This window comes from Mustela putorius, unplaced genomic scaffold, assembly GCF_011764305.1.
Source record: "Mustela putorius furo isolate JIRA1106 unplaced genomic scaffold, ASM1176430v1.1 tig00004135_pilon_pilon_pilon, whole genome shotgun sequence".
In the NCBI taxonomy this organism is placed as follows: domain Eukaryota; kingdom Metazoa; phylum Chordata; class Mammalia; order Carnivora; family Mustelidae; genus Mustela; species Mustela putorius.
The window spans coordinates 18,461-31,119 of NW_025422258.1; the positions used below are offsets into that span (position 1 = coordinate 18,461).

Below are 12,659 nucleotides of genomic sequence, written 5' to 3' on the forward strand. Positions count from 1 at the left end.
GAGGCGGGCTGCCCAGGCATCCATCCTTAGAACCCTACTCTGGAGTCGTTCCATATGGGACATCCTAGAGCCATCCAACAGGTCTCAAGGGTCCCACAGAAGGAATCTTTGCAGTCTGGTGCATCTCACAACTCCCATTGTGGGAAAATCTTCATGGCCCCTTGAGACGCTCCACTTTATAAAGGGGCCATCATGGACAGAATCTCCAACCTGAGCAAACGTCTGATATTCGCCCTGGCTTCAGGTGCATGAGATCTTGATTCAGCTCTGCAGAGTGTGCCTTCTGTGCCCTCACCCCAAAAACTAAGCCTAGCTTGTGTTCTCAGACTACCGTCCTCACACCCCTGGCCCAAAAGCCCTACAATTTGGCAATACTGGGGCCACAATGCAGCACTCTGCCTGCCCTCCAGAAGAAAAACGTTGCCTTAAGGAGCTACCTAGAAACCCGAATGAGGATCAACTGAACGCCACTCGACTGCACCCCAAATACACAGTCTACCCTGTCTAATGCCCTGTCTGACACAGCATGAGCCCACACCTCCAGACCTACACTCAACGGCTAGCCACACACTGAGCTCATTGTACCCATCAGGTCCTTAGGTCTTCATCTCTTCCCAACCTCGGTTTTCGGGTTTCAGAACCTAGACCTAAACTCCAATCACTGTCCAGGGGTGAACGTGATGCAGAAATCACAACTCTTCCTTCGCCATGGCCGGAAACCTTGTGGTTGGCATATTCTCCAACGTTCAGTGTAGAGGATCCAACGTGGCCCATGAGGCCCTTCATATGCTTGAGGGCCTTTTTGGGCACAAATAGGCATTGTGACCCTCAGCATGAGCCCTGTCCTCAAGGAAGACCTCTCAGTGTCTGAATCAAGAGCCCACATATTGAACTTGCCATGCCCCTAGGCCCCCAAACTTAAACAGAGGTGGGGTTATCCAGTTGTCCCTACCAAGGACTCTGCTCGGGAATCCCTCTTTTATTGGCACACATGAGGTACATAAAATAAAATAAAAAAAAAGAAAGGACACCTCCCATCCCACAGAATGTACCCAAACTCTTGGGATTGGGTCAAATCCTCAGAGAAGGAAAGCCGTCCACAACCCATGAGGCCACGCCAGCATTCAACGCACATTGTGGACACAAATCCAGAGACAAAACCTGAGCAAGCACCTCAAACTCACCCTTTTTCATATCCCGAAGTATTATCACGGTCTGTAGATTGGGCGGCCATACCTATGTCCCCAATCCTAAGCGGAAGTTGTGTTTTCAGACTTATGTCCCCACAGGCCTTGCCCACACACCCTCAAGGCTGGGCCCCTAGAGCCAAACTCAGAACTGTGCCTGCCCTCTCCAGGGGATTTCTGCCCATTCCATTGGCCACAACCCTATAGATTAGGAGAAACTCCAAAATCCCGAGGCCATTCCCAATATTATACGCTGCCCAGGACAAACAGGGGCGATCTGACACAAACCGAGCAACTACCTCCCCTCAGATCCATAGACACGTATCCCCAGGAAAGAGATTGAACCGGACAGGCACCTAGGCCCTAATCATATCCATTGCTTTTGTTTCCAGGCATCTCTCCTCAGAGGCCTGGTTTCCCATACCAGCATATGGGAGATTCCTTAGGCACTCATCAAAACAATTCTCTTCTCTACATAGGAAACGTACTCTTTAGAGCTCCATCAAAACCTCCGGTTATGAACATCCCTCAAGGCCCCGGATCAAGCACCCCATTCCAAGGTCTCCATGGACACAAATGCACATTATGACCCATCCTCAACTCACCCATTTCAAACACACTCGCCTCGGTTACTCCCCTAGATCCAGCAGATCGAACTTGCCTTGGCGCTATGAGACACCTGGAATGGGAGGCAGGCTGCCCAGGCATCCATCCTTACAACCCTGCTCTGGATAACTTCCTTATGGGATGTCCTGGAGCCATCCAGCAGGTCTCGACTGTCCCACGGAGGAATCATTGCGGTTTGGAGCATCTCACAATTCCCATCGTGGGAAAACCCCCATGGCCTCGTGACACCCTCCCCTTCATGAAGGGGCCGTCATGGACAGAAACTCCAACCTGAGCCAACGTCTGATCCTAGCTCTGTCTTCAGGTACACGGGATCTCGAATCATCTCTGCAGAGGGTTCCTGCCGTCCCCTCACCCCGAAATCTAAGTCTGCCTTGTGTTCTCAGAAATTTTTTCCTCACACTCCTGGCCCACAAGCCTTCCAGTTTGGGAATTCTGGAGCCACTATGTGGCACTGTGTCTTCCTTCCAGAAGAAAAACGTTTCCCTCTGGGGCTACCCAGTAACCACAAATGAGTACCAACCTGCACGAAACTCGAGTGCACCCCAATGATACAGTCTAGCCTGGGCACTAATTCACTGTCTGCCACAGCCTGAGCCTGCACCTCCCAACCCACACTCAACAGCTGGCCGAACACTGAGCACATCAGTCACACCATGGCCTTAGGTCTTCATCTCTTCCCAACCTCAGTTTTCAGGCTTCAGAACCTAGACCTTAAATCCAATCACAGTCCAGGAGTGAAAGTGTTGCAGAAATTAGAACTCCTTCTTCCCCTGGCCAGAAAACTTGTGGTTGCCATATTGTGCAACGTTCAGTGTAGGAGAAACCAGCATGGTACATTAGGCAACGCCCTGACTTGAGGGACTCCTTGGGCACAAAAACACATTGTGAAACTCAATGTGAGCCCTATGCTCAAGGAAGGCCTCTCAGTGTCTGGACCAAGAGCCCACATATGGGGCTTGCCATGTTCTTAGGTCCCAATGTTAACCAGAGTTCTGGTTGTCCAGTCGCCCCTCCCCAGGACTCTGCTGTGGAATCCCTCTTTTGGTGGTCCACCTGAGGTAAAAAAAAAAAAAAAAAACAGAAAGGCCTCCTCCCTTCCCACAGAATGACCCCTAACTCTTCGGATTGGGTCAAATCACCGGAAAGGGAGCCTCATCGATGGCCCATGAGGACACCCGGACATTTCATGGCAATCGGTGACACATATCCAGAAAAAAATAAACTTGAGCAAGCACCTCACTTTCGCCCTTTGTTCATATCCCGAAGCGTTCTCCTCACGGTCTATATATCGGGCCGGCCATAGCTACAGACCCAAACCTAAGTGGAGTTTGTGTTTTCAGACTTTTCTCCAAATAGCCCTGGACCACACATGCTCCACACTTGGGTCCCTGGAGCCACACCTCAGGACTGTGCTTCCCTTTCAAGAGAATTCTTCCCATTCCATTGGCCACAACCTTGCAAATTAGGAAAAACCTCCAAAGTTACCGAGGCCATCCCAATAGTGTAGGCCGCCCAGGACAAACAGGTGTGATCTCAAACCAGCTGAGCAACAACCTCCACTCAGACAAAAGATGTCCCCAGAGAAGAATATTGAACCGGACAGGCCCCTAGGCCCTAATCAGATCCATTGCTTTGGTTTCCAGGCATCTCTCCTCAGAAGCCTCATTTCCAATACCAGCAAATGGTGGTTTCCTGAGGCACCAATAAGAACAAATATCGTCTCCCCATGGAAAACTTGCTCATTGGAGCTTTGTTATCACCTCTGGTTAGGAGAATCCTTCAGGGCCCTGGTGCCACTGCCCCATACCAAGGTCTCAATGGACTCAAACCAACATTAAGACCATCCTCAGGAACGTCTGTTTCAACTCTTTTAAGACCATCCTCAGGAAAGTCCATTCCAACTCAGCCCCCTCTGATGCTACCCCAAGCCAGCAGATCAAACGTTTCTTGTTGCTAGGAGACAATTGCAATTGAGGCTGCCTGCACAGGCATCCATACTTAGAACCCTGTTCTGGAAAAAATACCTTAGGAGACGTCCTGGAGCCATCCAACAAATCTTAATTGTCCCACAGAAGGAATCCTTGCGGTTTGGAGCATCTCACAACTCTAATAGTGGGAAAACACCCATGGCCTCATAATGCCCCCCCCTTCATGAAGGGGCCAACATGGACAGAAAACTCCAACCTGAGCCAAAGTCTGATCCTCGACCTGAGGCTATTACTATGAATAACTCTCCTACTAGGTTAATTGTGGGTGGTAAAGCTAAATTAGTTAAGCTGGCAAGTAGTCATCATGCAGCTATTAGTGGTAGGAGTGTTTGTAATCCTCGCGCGAGGATTATAGTGCGGCTGTGAATACGTTCGTAGTTGGAATTAGCTAGACAGAACAACATGGACGATGTTAAACCGTGAGCAATTATTAGGGCTGTTGCTCCTATATAGCTTCATGGTGATTGGATTAATACAGCTATGATTACTAGGGCTATGTGGCTTACAGAGGAGTAGGCAATTAAGGATTTTAGGTCTGTTTGGCGTAAGCAGATGGAGCTGGTTATGATTATCCCTCATAATGATAGTATTATGAAGGGGTATGCTATGTAGCTTGTTAGTGGATTTAGTAGTATGGTGATTCGCATTATTCCATACCCCCCTAACTTAAGGAGTACGGCGGCAAGGACTATGGATCCTGCGATAGGGGCTTCTACATGGGCTTTTGGTAATCACAGGTGGAGGCCATATAGGGGTATTTTAACTATGAATGCTATTATGCATGCTAGTCATAGTAGGGTGTTGGATCAAGAGTTTGGTAAGGGTTGTGCTCAGTATTGTATGATTAAGAGATTGAGGGTACCTAAGTTGTTTTGGAGTCATAGTAGGGCGATTAGGAGGGGTAAGGAGCCCACTAGAGTGTAAAATAAAAAGTATAGGCCAGCATTTAGTCGTTCTGTCTGGTTGCCTCATCGAGTGATGATGATTAGTGTTGGCATGAGAGTAGCTTCAAATAGAATGTAGAATATGATTAGTTCTGTGGCTGTAAATGTTATAATTAGGAACAGTTGTAATATTACTAGCATTGTGATGTAGAGTTTTTTGCGGGTTAGAGTTTCTTTTGACAGGTGGTGTTGGCTTGCTATGAGCATCAGGGGAAGAAGCCATGTTGTGAGTACTAGTAAGGGCGTTGATAAAGAGTCTGCGAAGAATAGTAATGAGAAGTTTAGGCTATTATCTGTGAGTTGATTTAGGTACGTTAGACTAATCAAACTAATTAATATGCTGTGAGCTGTTGTATTAATTCAAATTATATTGGATTTTGATAGTCATGTTAAGGGGATTAATATTATGGTTGGGATAATAATTTTTTAGCATTGTAATAGATTTAGGTTCTGTACATAATCTGTTCCGTATGTGGAAGAAATTATTACTAGTAAGGATAAGCCTAATGCTGCTTCGCAGGCTGCAAATACAAGTAGGATAATAGGGGTTATACTGGCTAGTGTAAAGTGATTTGCCAGGATGGTAACTGTTATTATGACGAAGAGGGATAACATCATACCTTCTAGGCAGAGAAGAGAGGATATTAGGTGGGATCGGTAGATTAGTAGCCCTATAAAGGATAGAGTAAAGGCTAGAAAAATGTTAATATATACTACGGACATTTGATAATTGTAATATGAGTTACAATCTAATGAGTCGAAATCATTTGTTTTTGTTAAACTAATTATCATATTCGCTTCATTCTAGGCCTTCTTCAGTTCATTCGTAGGCTAGGCTTGCGGCTAGAAGGGAGATTAGGGCTAGTGCTATGGTGAGTGTAGTTTTTAGGTTAATTGATTGTGAGGCTCATGGTAGGGGCAGTAGTAGTGCAATTTCTAGGTCGAATAATAAGAATGTAATAGCTACCAGGAAAAATTTTATGGAAAATGGTAAGCGTGCTGATCCTAAGGGATCAAAACCACATTCATATGGGCTTGCTTTTTCTGTGTAGACATTTAGTTGAGGCAGTCAGAATGCGATTAGAATAAGTAGAGATGCTAGGGATACATTGATAAGTATAGTTAATATTATATTTATTATTTCTCTCTGGGTTAGACCAGAACTAGTTGATTGGAAGTCAACTGTACTTGTTGATACTAGAAAAATAGGATCCTCATCAATAGATAGATACATATAGGAATAGTCATACGACATCTACAAAGTGTCAATATCAGGCAGCTGCTTCGAATCCAAAATGGTGATTAGATGTAAAATGGTAGCTTAGTTGTCGTAGGAAACATACGATAAGAAATGTAGATCCGATAATGACATGAAGGCCGTGGAATCCTGTGGCCATAAAAAATGTAGAGCCGTAGACTCCGTCTGAGATTGTGAATGGAGCTTCGTAGTATTCGGAGGCTTGCAGTACAGTAAAATACAGGCCTAGGGAGATTGTGATAAATAGGGCTTGGAGTATGTGTTTGCGGTCCCCTTCTATGAGGCTGTGGTGGGCCCAAGTAATAGAGACTCCGGAGGCTAGGAGGACAGAGGTATTTAGTAATGGTACTTCTAAGGGGTTTAGGGGTGTAATACCTGTAGGTGGTCAGCACCCTCCAAGTTCGGGTGTTGGGGCTAGGCTTGAATGGTAAAAAGCCCAGAAGAAGCCTGCAAAGAAAAAGACTTCGGATGTGATGAAGAGGATTATTCCGTATCGTAAGCCTTTTTGGACAGTAGGGGTATGGTGGCCTTGAAATGTTCCTTCTCGGACCACATCTCGTCACCATTGATATATGGTTAGTACATTAGCTGTAGTTCCTAGAGTTAGAAGAGACAATGAATTGTAGTGGAATCATATTACTAGTCCTGATGTTGTAAGTAGGGCGGAAAGAGCTCCTGTCAGGGGTCATGGGCTTGGATTGACTATGTGATATGAGTGTGTTTGGTGGGTCATTAGGTGTTGTCATGTAAATATAGGCTTACTAGTAGGGTAAAGACGTAAGCTTGAATAAGGGCTACTGCAAATTCTAAGATAGTTAATAAGACAAGGATAGAAAAGGTAATTATTGCTGTAACAGTACTAATGTTTATTAGGGCTAGGGTGGCTCCTCCAATTAGGTGAATTAATAAGTGGCCCGCTGTGATGTTAGCTGTTAGTCGCACAGCCAGGGCTATGGGTTGAATAAATAGGCTGATAGTTTCGATGATGATGAGCATGGGGATTAGGGGTAGTGGGGTTCCTTGAGGTAGAAAGTGGGCTAAAGAGGCTTTTGTTTTGTGTCGGAATCCAGTAATTACTGTGCCTGCTCATAGGGGGATGGCTATTCCTAGGTTCAGGGACAGTTGTGTGGTAGGGGTAAATGAGTGAGGTAAGAGACCTAGCAGGTTAGTAGACCCAATAAATAGGATTAGGGATATTAGTATTAATGCTCAAGTTTGTCCTTTTTGGTTGTGAATGGATAGCATTTGTTTTGATGTTAATTGGACCAATCATTGTTGGATAGAAATGAGTCGGTTGTTAATCAGTCGGTTGGGTGAGGGGAATATAATACCTGGGAATATGGTGATGAGGATGACGATAGGCAATCCTATTATTGTAGGGGTAGTGAATGAGGAAAATAGATTTTCGTTCATTTCTTTTCTCAAGGTGTAGTAGATTTTGATGCAGCCACTAATTTTGGTTCAGGGTTTTCTGGAAAGTTGTATTTTGATAGTTTTAGTTGAAATATAAAAAATAGGGTTACAATTATTGATAAAATAGTGATAAATCATGTTGAAGTGTCTAATTGTGGCATATCACTGAGGAGAGATTTATGCTCTCAATCTTTAACTTAAAAGGTTAATGCTGTTTAGCTTCTCAGTGAATTTATAGTATTGAGGCAGATCATTTTTCGAAGTATGATAAAGGTACTAGCTCAAGGACAATAGGTATGAAGCTGTGATTAGAGCCGCAGATTTCAGAGCATTGGCCGTAGTATAGTCCCGGTCGTATAGCTATAATAGTAGTTTGGTTAAGGCGTCCTGGGATAGCATCAGTTTTTAATCCTAGGGATGGGACGGCTCACGAGTGTAATACATCCTCGGAAGAAATTAGTATACGAATTGTTATTTCTATTGGGAGCACTACTCGATTGTCTACTTCTAGAAGTCGTAGTTCTCCTGGTTTCAGTTCTTGAGTTGGGATTATGTAGGAGTCGAAGTTTAAGTCTTCGTAGTCTGTATATTCATAACTTCAGTATCATTGGTGACCCATAGTTTTTACGGTTAAAGAGGGGTTATTGATCTCGTCTATCATATAGAGAATTCGTAGTGAGGGTAGAGCGATTATGATCAAAATAATGGCTGGTAGGATGGTTCAGATTGTTTCAACTGCTTGGGCGTCTATGGTACTTGTATGCGTAAGCTTGGTAGTTAGTATTACTGAAATAATGTAAAGTACAAGAGAACTAATTAGAAATACAATTATTAGTGTATGATCGTGAAAGTGTAGAAGTTCCTCTATGATAGGAGAGGCTGCATCTTGGAGGCCTATTTGGAAAGGGTACGCCATAGAGATATAAAGGACTTTCACCTATAATTTGACTTTGACAAAGTCATGTAATTTTTACTAATACCTCCTATCGAGAAAGACATAGTGGTTATGATATTGGCTTGAAACCAGTCTTAGGGGGTTCGATTCCTTCCTTTCTTATTTTGATAGTACGTAGGTTGGTTCTTCAAATGTGTGGTATGGAGGGGGGCACCCATGCAACCATTCAATGTTAGTTGAGGTTAATTCAACTGTCAATACTTCTCGTTTGGATGCGAAAGCTTCTCAAATCATGAAAATCATTAGTATGACTGCCGTTAATGAGATGAATGAGCCCATGGAGGACACTGTGTTTCATGTTGTATAAGCATCTGGATAATCAGAGTAGCGTCGAGGTATGCCTGATAGGCCCAGGAAATGTTGAGGAAAGAATGTTATGTTTACTCCTACAAATATGATCGTGAAATGAATTTTTGCTCATACATCATTTAGGGTATAGCCTGTGAATAGTGGGAACCAGTGGACGAATCCACCTATAATTGCAAATACTGCCCCTATTGAAAGGACGTAGTGGAAATGTGCTACTACATAATACGTATCGTGAAGGACAATGTCTAGTGATGAGTTAGATAGTACAATGCCCGTTAGACCCCCCACTGTAAATAGAAAAATAAACCCTAAGGCTCATAGTATAGCAGGAGATCATTTGATATTTCCTCCATGTAGAGTGGCTAGTCAGCTGAATACTTTTACTCCTGTGGGGATAGCGATGATTATAGTAGCTGAAGTGAAATATGCTCGTGTGTCGACGTCTAGGCCCACAGTAAACATATGGTGGGCTCATACGATAAATCCTAGGAAACCAATTGATATTATTGCTCATACTATTCCCATATAACCAAATGGTTCTTTTTTTCCTGAGTAGTATGTTACAACGTGTGAAATGATACCAAATCCTGGGAGAATTAGGATATAAACTTCTGGGTGCCCAAAGAATCAAAATAAGTGTTGGTACAGGATAGGGTCCCCCCCTCCGGCTGGGTCAAAGAAAGTAGTATTTAGATTACGGTCTGTAAGTAGTATAGTAATGCCGGCTGCTAAAACTGGCAGGGACAGAAGAAGAAGTACGGCTGTAATTAAAACTGATCAAACAAACAGTGGAGTTTGGTATTGTGATATGGCAGGCGGTTTTATGTTGATAATAGTGGTAATAAAGTTGATTGACCCTAAGATAGATGAAATACCAGCTAAGTGTAGAGAAAAGATTGCCAGGTCCACAGATGCTCCAGCATGTGCTAGATTTCCTGCTAAAGGGGGATATACAGTTCATCCAGTTCCTGCACCTGCTTCTACCATAGAGGAAGCTAGTAGGAGAAGAAAAGAAGGTGGAAGAAGCCAGAAGCTTATGTTGTTTATCCGTGGGAATGCTATGTCAGGTGCGCCGATTATTAGGGGAATAAGTCAGTTCCCAAAGCCCCCAAGCATGATGGGTATTACTATGAAGAAAATTATTACAAATGCGTGAGCAGTTACGATTACATTATAAATCTGGTCGTCTCCTAGCAGAGCGCCAGGTTGACCTAGTTCAGCACGGATCAGTAGACTGAGAGCGGTCCCTACCATTCCGGCTCATGCACCAAACAAGAGGTAGAGGGTGCCGATGTCTTTGTGATTAGTGGAAAATAATCATCGATTAATGAACATAGGTAAAATGGCTGATAAAGGCATTAGACTGTAAATCTAAGAATAGGGGTTTAAGTCCCCTTTTTGCCAAAGCTCTGTGGTGAAATATCACGTTGAATTGCAAATTCAAAGAAGCAGCTTCAACCCTGCCGGGGCTTCTCCCGCCTTTTTTTCTTCGCGGCGGGAGAATTAGATTGAAGCCAGTTGATTAGGGTGTTTAGCTGTTAACTAAAGTTTCGTGGGATGGTAGCCCACCAATCTAGAAAGGGCTTAGCTTAATTAAAGTGATTGATTTGCGTTCAATAGATGTGAGATATACTCTTGCAGTCCTTATGATGGGAATCAGGAGTTAAGTGAGTATCACTTACTTAGGGCTTTGAAGGCCCTTGGTCTTTTTAACCTAAACTCCTAGAATAATGTTGATATTATTGGGGTGAGTGGGAGAAGTATAGTTGATATTACAATTAATGGGGGTAATAGGGTTGTATTTTTTGTGCTTTCAAATTGTCATTTTATTTTTATGTTATTTGTTGAGGGGAATAAGGTTAGTGCTGTTGCGTATGTTAGTCGTATGTAAAAGTATAGGTTTAGTAGGGCTGTGATTGTTATGAATATTGCTGCAGTAATTATGTTGTTTTTTGTGAGTTCGTGGATGATTATTCATTTGGGTATGAAGCCTGAAAGTGGTGGTAAGCCTCCTAGTGATAGTATAATGATAAGGATTAGTGGGGTGATTAGTGGGAGTTTATTTCATGTAAGGGATAGTGATAGTGTGGTTGTAGATGAGCTGAATGTGAATAGTATGAATGTTCCTAGTGTTATTATAATGTAAATTGTGAGGTTTAGTAATATCAGGGTTGGGTTATATGTTGTTACGGCGATCATTCATCCTATGTGTGCGATTGATGAGTAGGCTAGGATTTTTCGTAGTTGTGTTTGGTTAAGGCCTCCTCACCCTCCGATTAAGACAGATATAAATGCTATAATTATTAATAAGTGCGTGTTTATGGAGGGGGCTATTTGGTACAGGACAGATAGAGGGGCGATTTTTTGCCAAGTTAGTAGGATTATTCCTGATATCAGTGGGACTCCTTGGGTTACTTCTGGTACTCAGAAGTGGAAGGGCGATAATCCTAATTTTATTGATAAGGCTACTGTTATTATGTTAGATACGATTGGGTTTAGGATGTTTAGGGCTGTTCATTGTCCTGTTAATAATAGGTTTACGATAATTCCTAGTATTAGGAGTATAGATGCAGTGGCTTGGGTGAGGAAATATTTTGTGGCTGCTTCAATTGCTCGTGGGTTGAATTTTTTTATTAGGATGGGAATGATGGCTAGTATGTTTATTTCAAATCCGATTCAAATTGTTAATCAGTGGGAACTTATTAGTACTATGATAGTCCCTGAGATAATAGTAAATATGATAATGGTGAGAATAGGGGGTTTAATTAGTACGGGAAGGGGATAAACCAACATTTTCGGGGTATGGGCCCGATAGCTTAATTAGCTGACCTTACTTTAGAATTTGGTGTAAATTTGGTAGCACGAAGATTTTTGAGTTCTTAGGATTAGGTTCGATTCCTTTAGTTCTAGAAATAAGAGGGTTTGAACCTCTATGATTTACTCTATCAAAGTAACTCTTTTGTCAGACATATTTCTTATGTTTGTGGGGGGATGCTCGCAGTTATAATGGGGAGGGCTATATGTCATATACATAAGGCTAGTGTTAAGGGAAGAAAATTTTTTCATAGCAAGTGTATTAGTTGGTCATAGCGGAATCGGGGGTATGATGCTCGAATTCATAGGAAAGAAGTTGTTAACAGGAGGGTTTTTATAGTGAAATTAATGGAATATAATTCTGGAAGGTAGGGGGTGTGAAATGCGCCAAAGAATAGGATAGTTGTAAGGATATTTATTATGATGATGTTGGCGTATTCGGCTAGGAAGAATAGGGCGAATGGTCCTGCTGCATATTCGACGTTGAACCCTGGAACTAGTTCGGATTCTCCCTCAGTCAGGTCGAACGGGGCGCGGTTAGTTTCTGCTAAGGTTGAGATAAACCATATTATAGCTAAAGGTCATGCAGGGAAAATTAGTCACAGGTGTTCTTGTGTGATGATTAGAGTGGATAGGGTAAAGGAGCCATTTATTAGTAGGACTGATAGTAGGATGATGGCTAATGTGACTTCGTAGGAGATTGTTTGGGCTACGGCCCGTAGGGCTCCGATTAGGGCGTATTTTGAGTTTGAAGCCCATCCGGATCATAGGATAGAGTAAACAGCTAGGCTTGATATTGCTAGTATAAATAGGATCCCTAAGTTCATATTAATAAGGGGATAGGGCATTGGTAGTGGGATTCATATTGTTAGGGCTAGTGTAAGGGCTAGGATAGGAGCTATGACGAATATGGTGATAGACGATGTTAGGGGTCGTAATGGCTCTTTTGTGAAAAGTTTTACAGCATCTGCAATTGGTTGTAGGAGGCCGTAGGGTCCTACAATATTTGGGCCTTTGCGAAGTTGTATGTATCCTAAGACTTTTCGTTCTACTAATGTTAGGAAAGCTACGGCGAGTAGGATTGGCACAATAAGTGAAATAATGTTAATTATAAACATGATGTTAGGGAGAGGATTTGAACCTCTGGGGATAAAGGTTTAA

The 12,659-nt window shown here is 43.0% G+C and overlaps 3 pseudogenes; all 3 read right to left on the minus strand.

Moving 5' to 3' along the window:
- Positions 1–6,673: 6,673 nt before the first annotated feature.
- LOC123389903 lies at positions 6,674–7,420 on the minus strand (annotated as a pseudogene).
- Positions 7,421–7,649: 229 nt separating this feature from the next.
- LOC123389905 lies at positions 7,650–8,351 on the minus strand (annotated as a pseudogene).
- Positions 8,352–8,403: 52 nt separating this feature from the next.
- On the minus strand, positions 8,404–9,161 carry LOC123389904 (annotated as a pseudogene).
- Between the last annotated feature and the right edge of the window lie 3,498 nt (positions 9,162–12,659).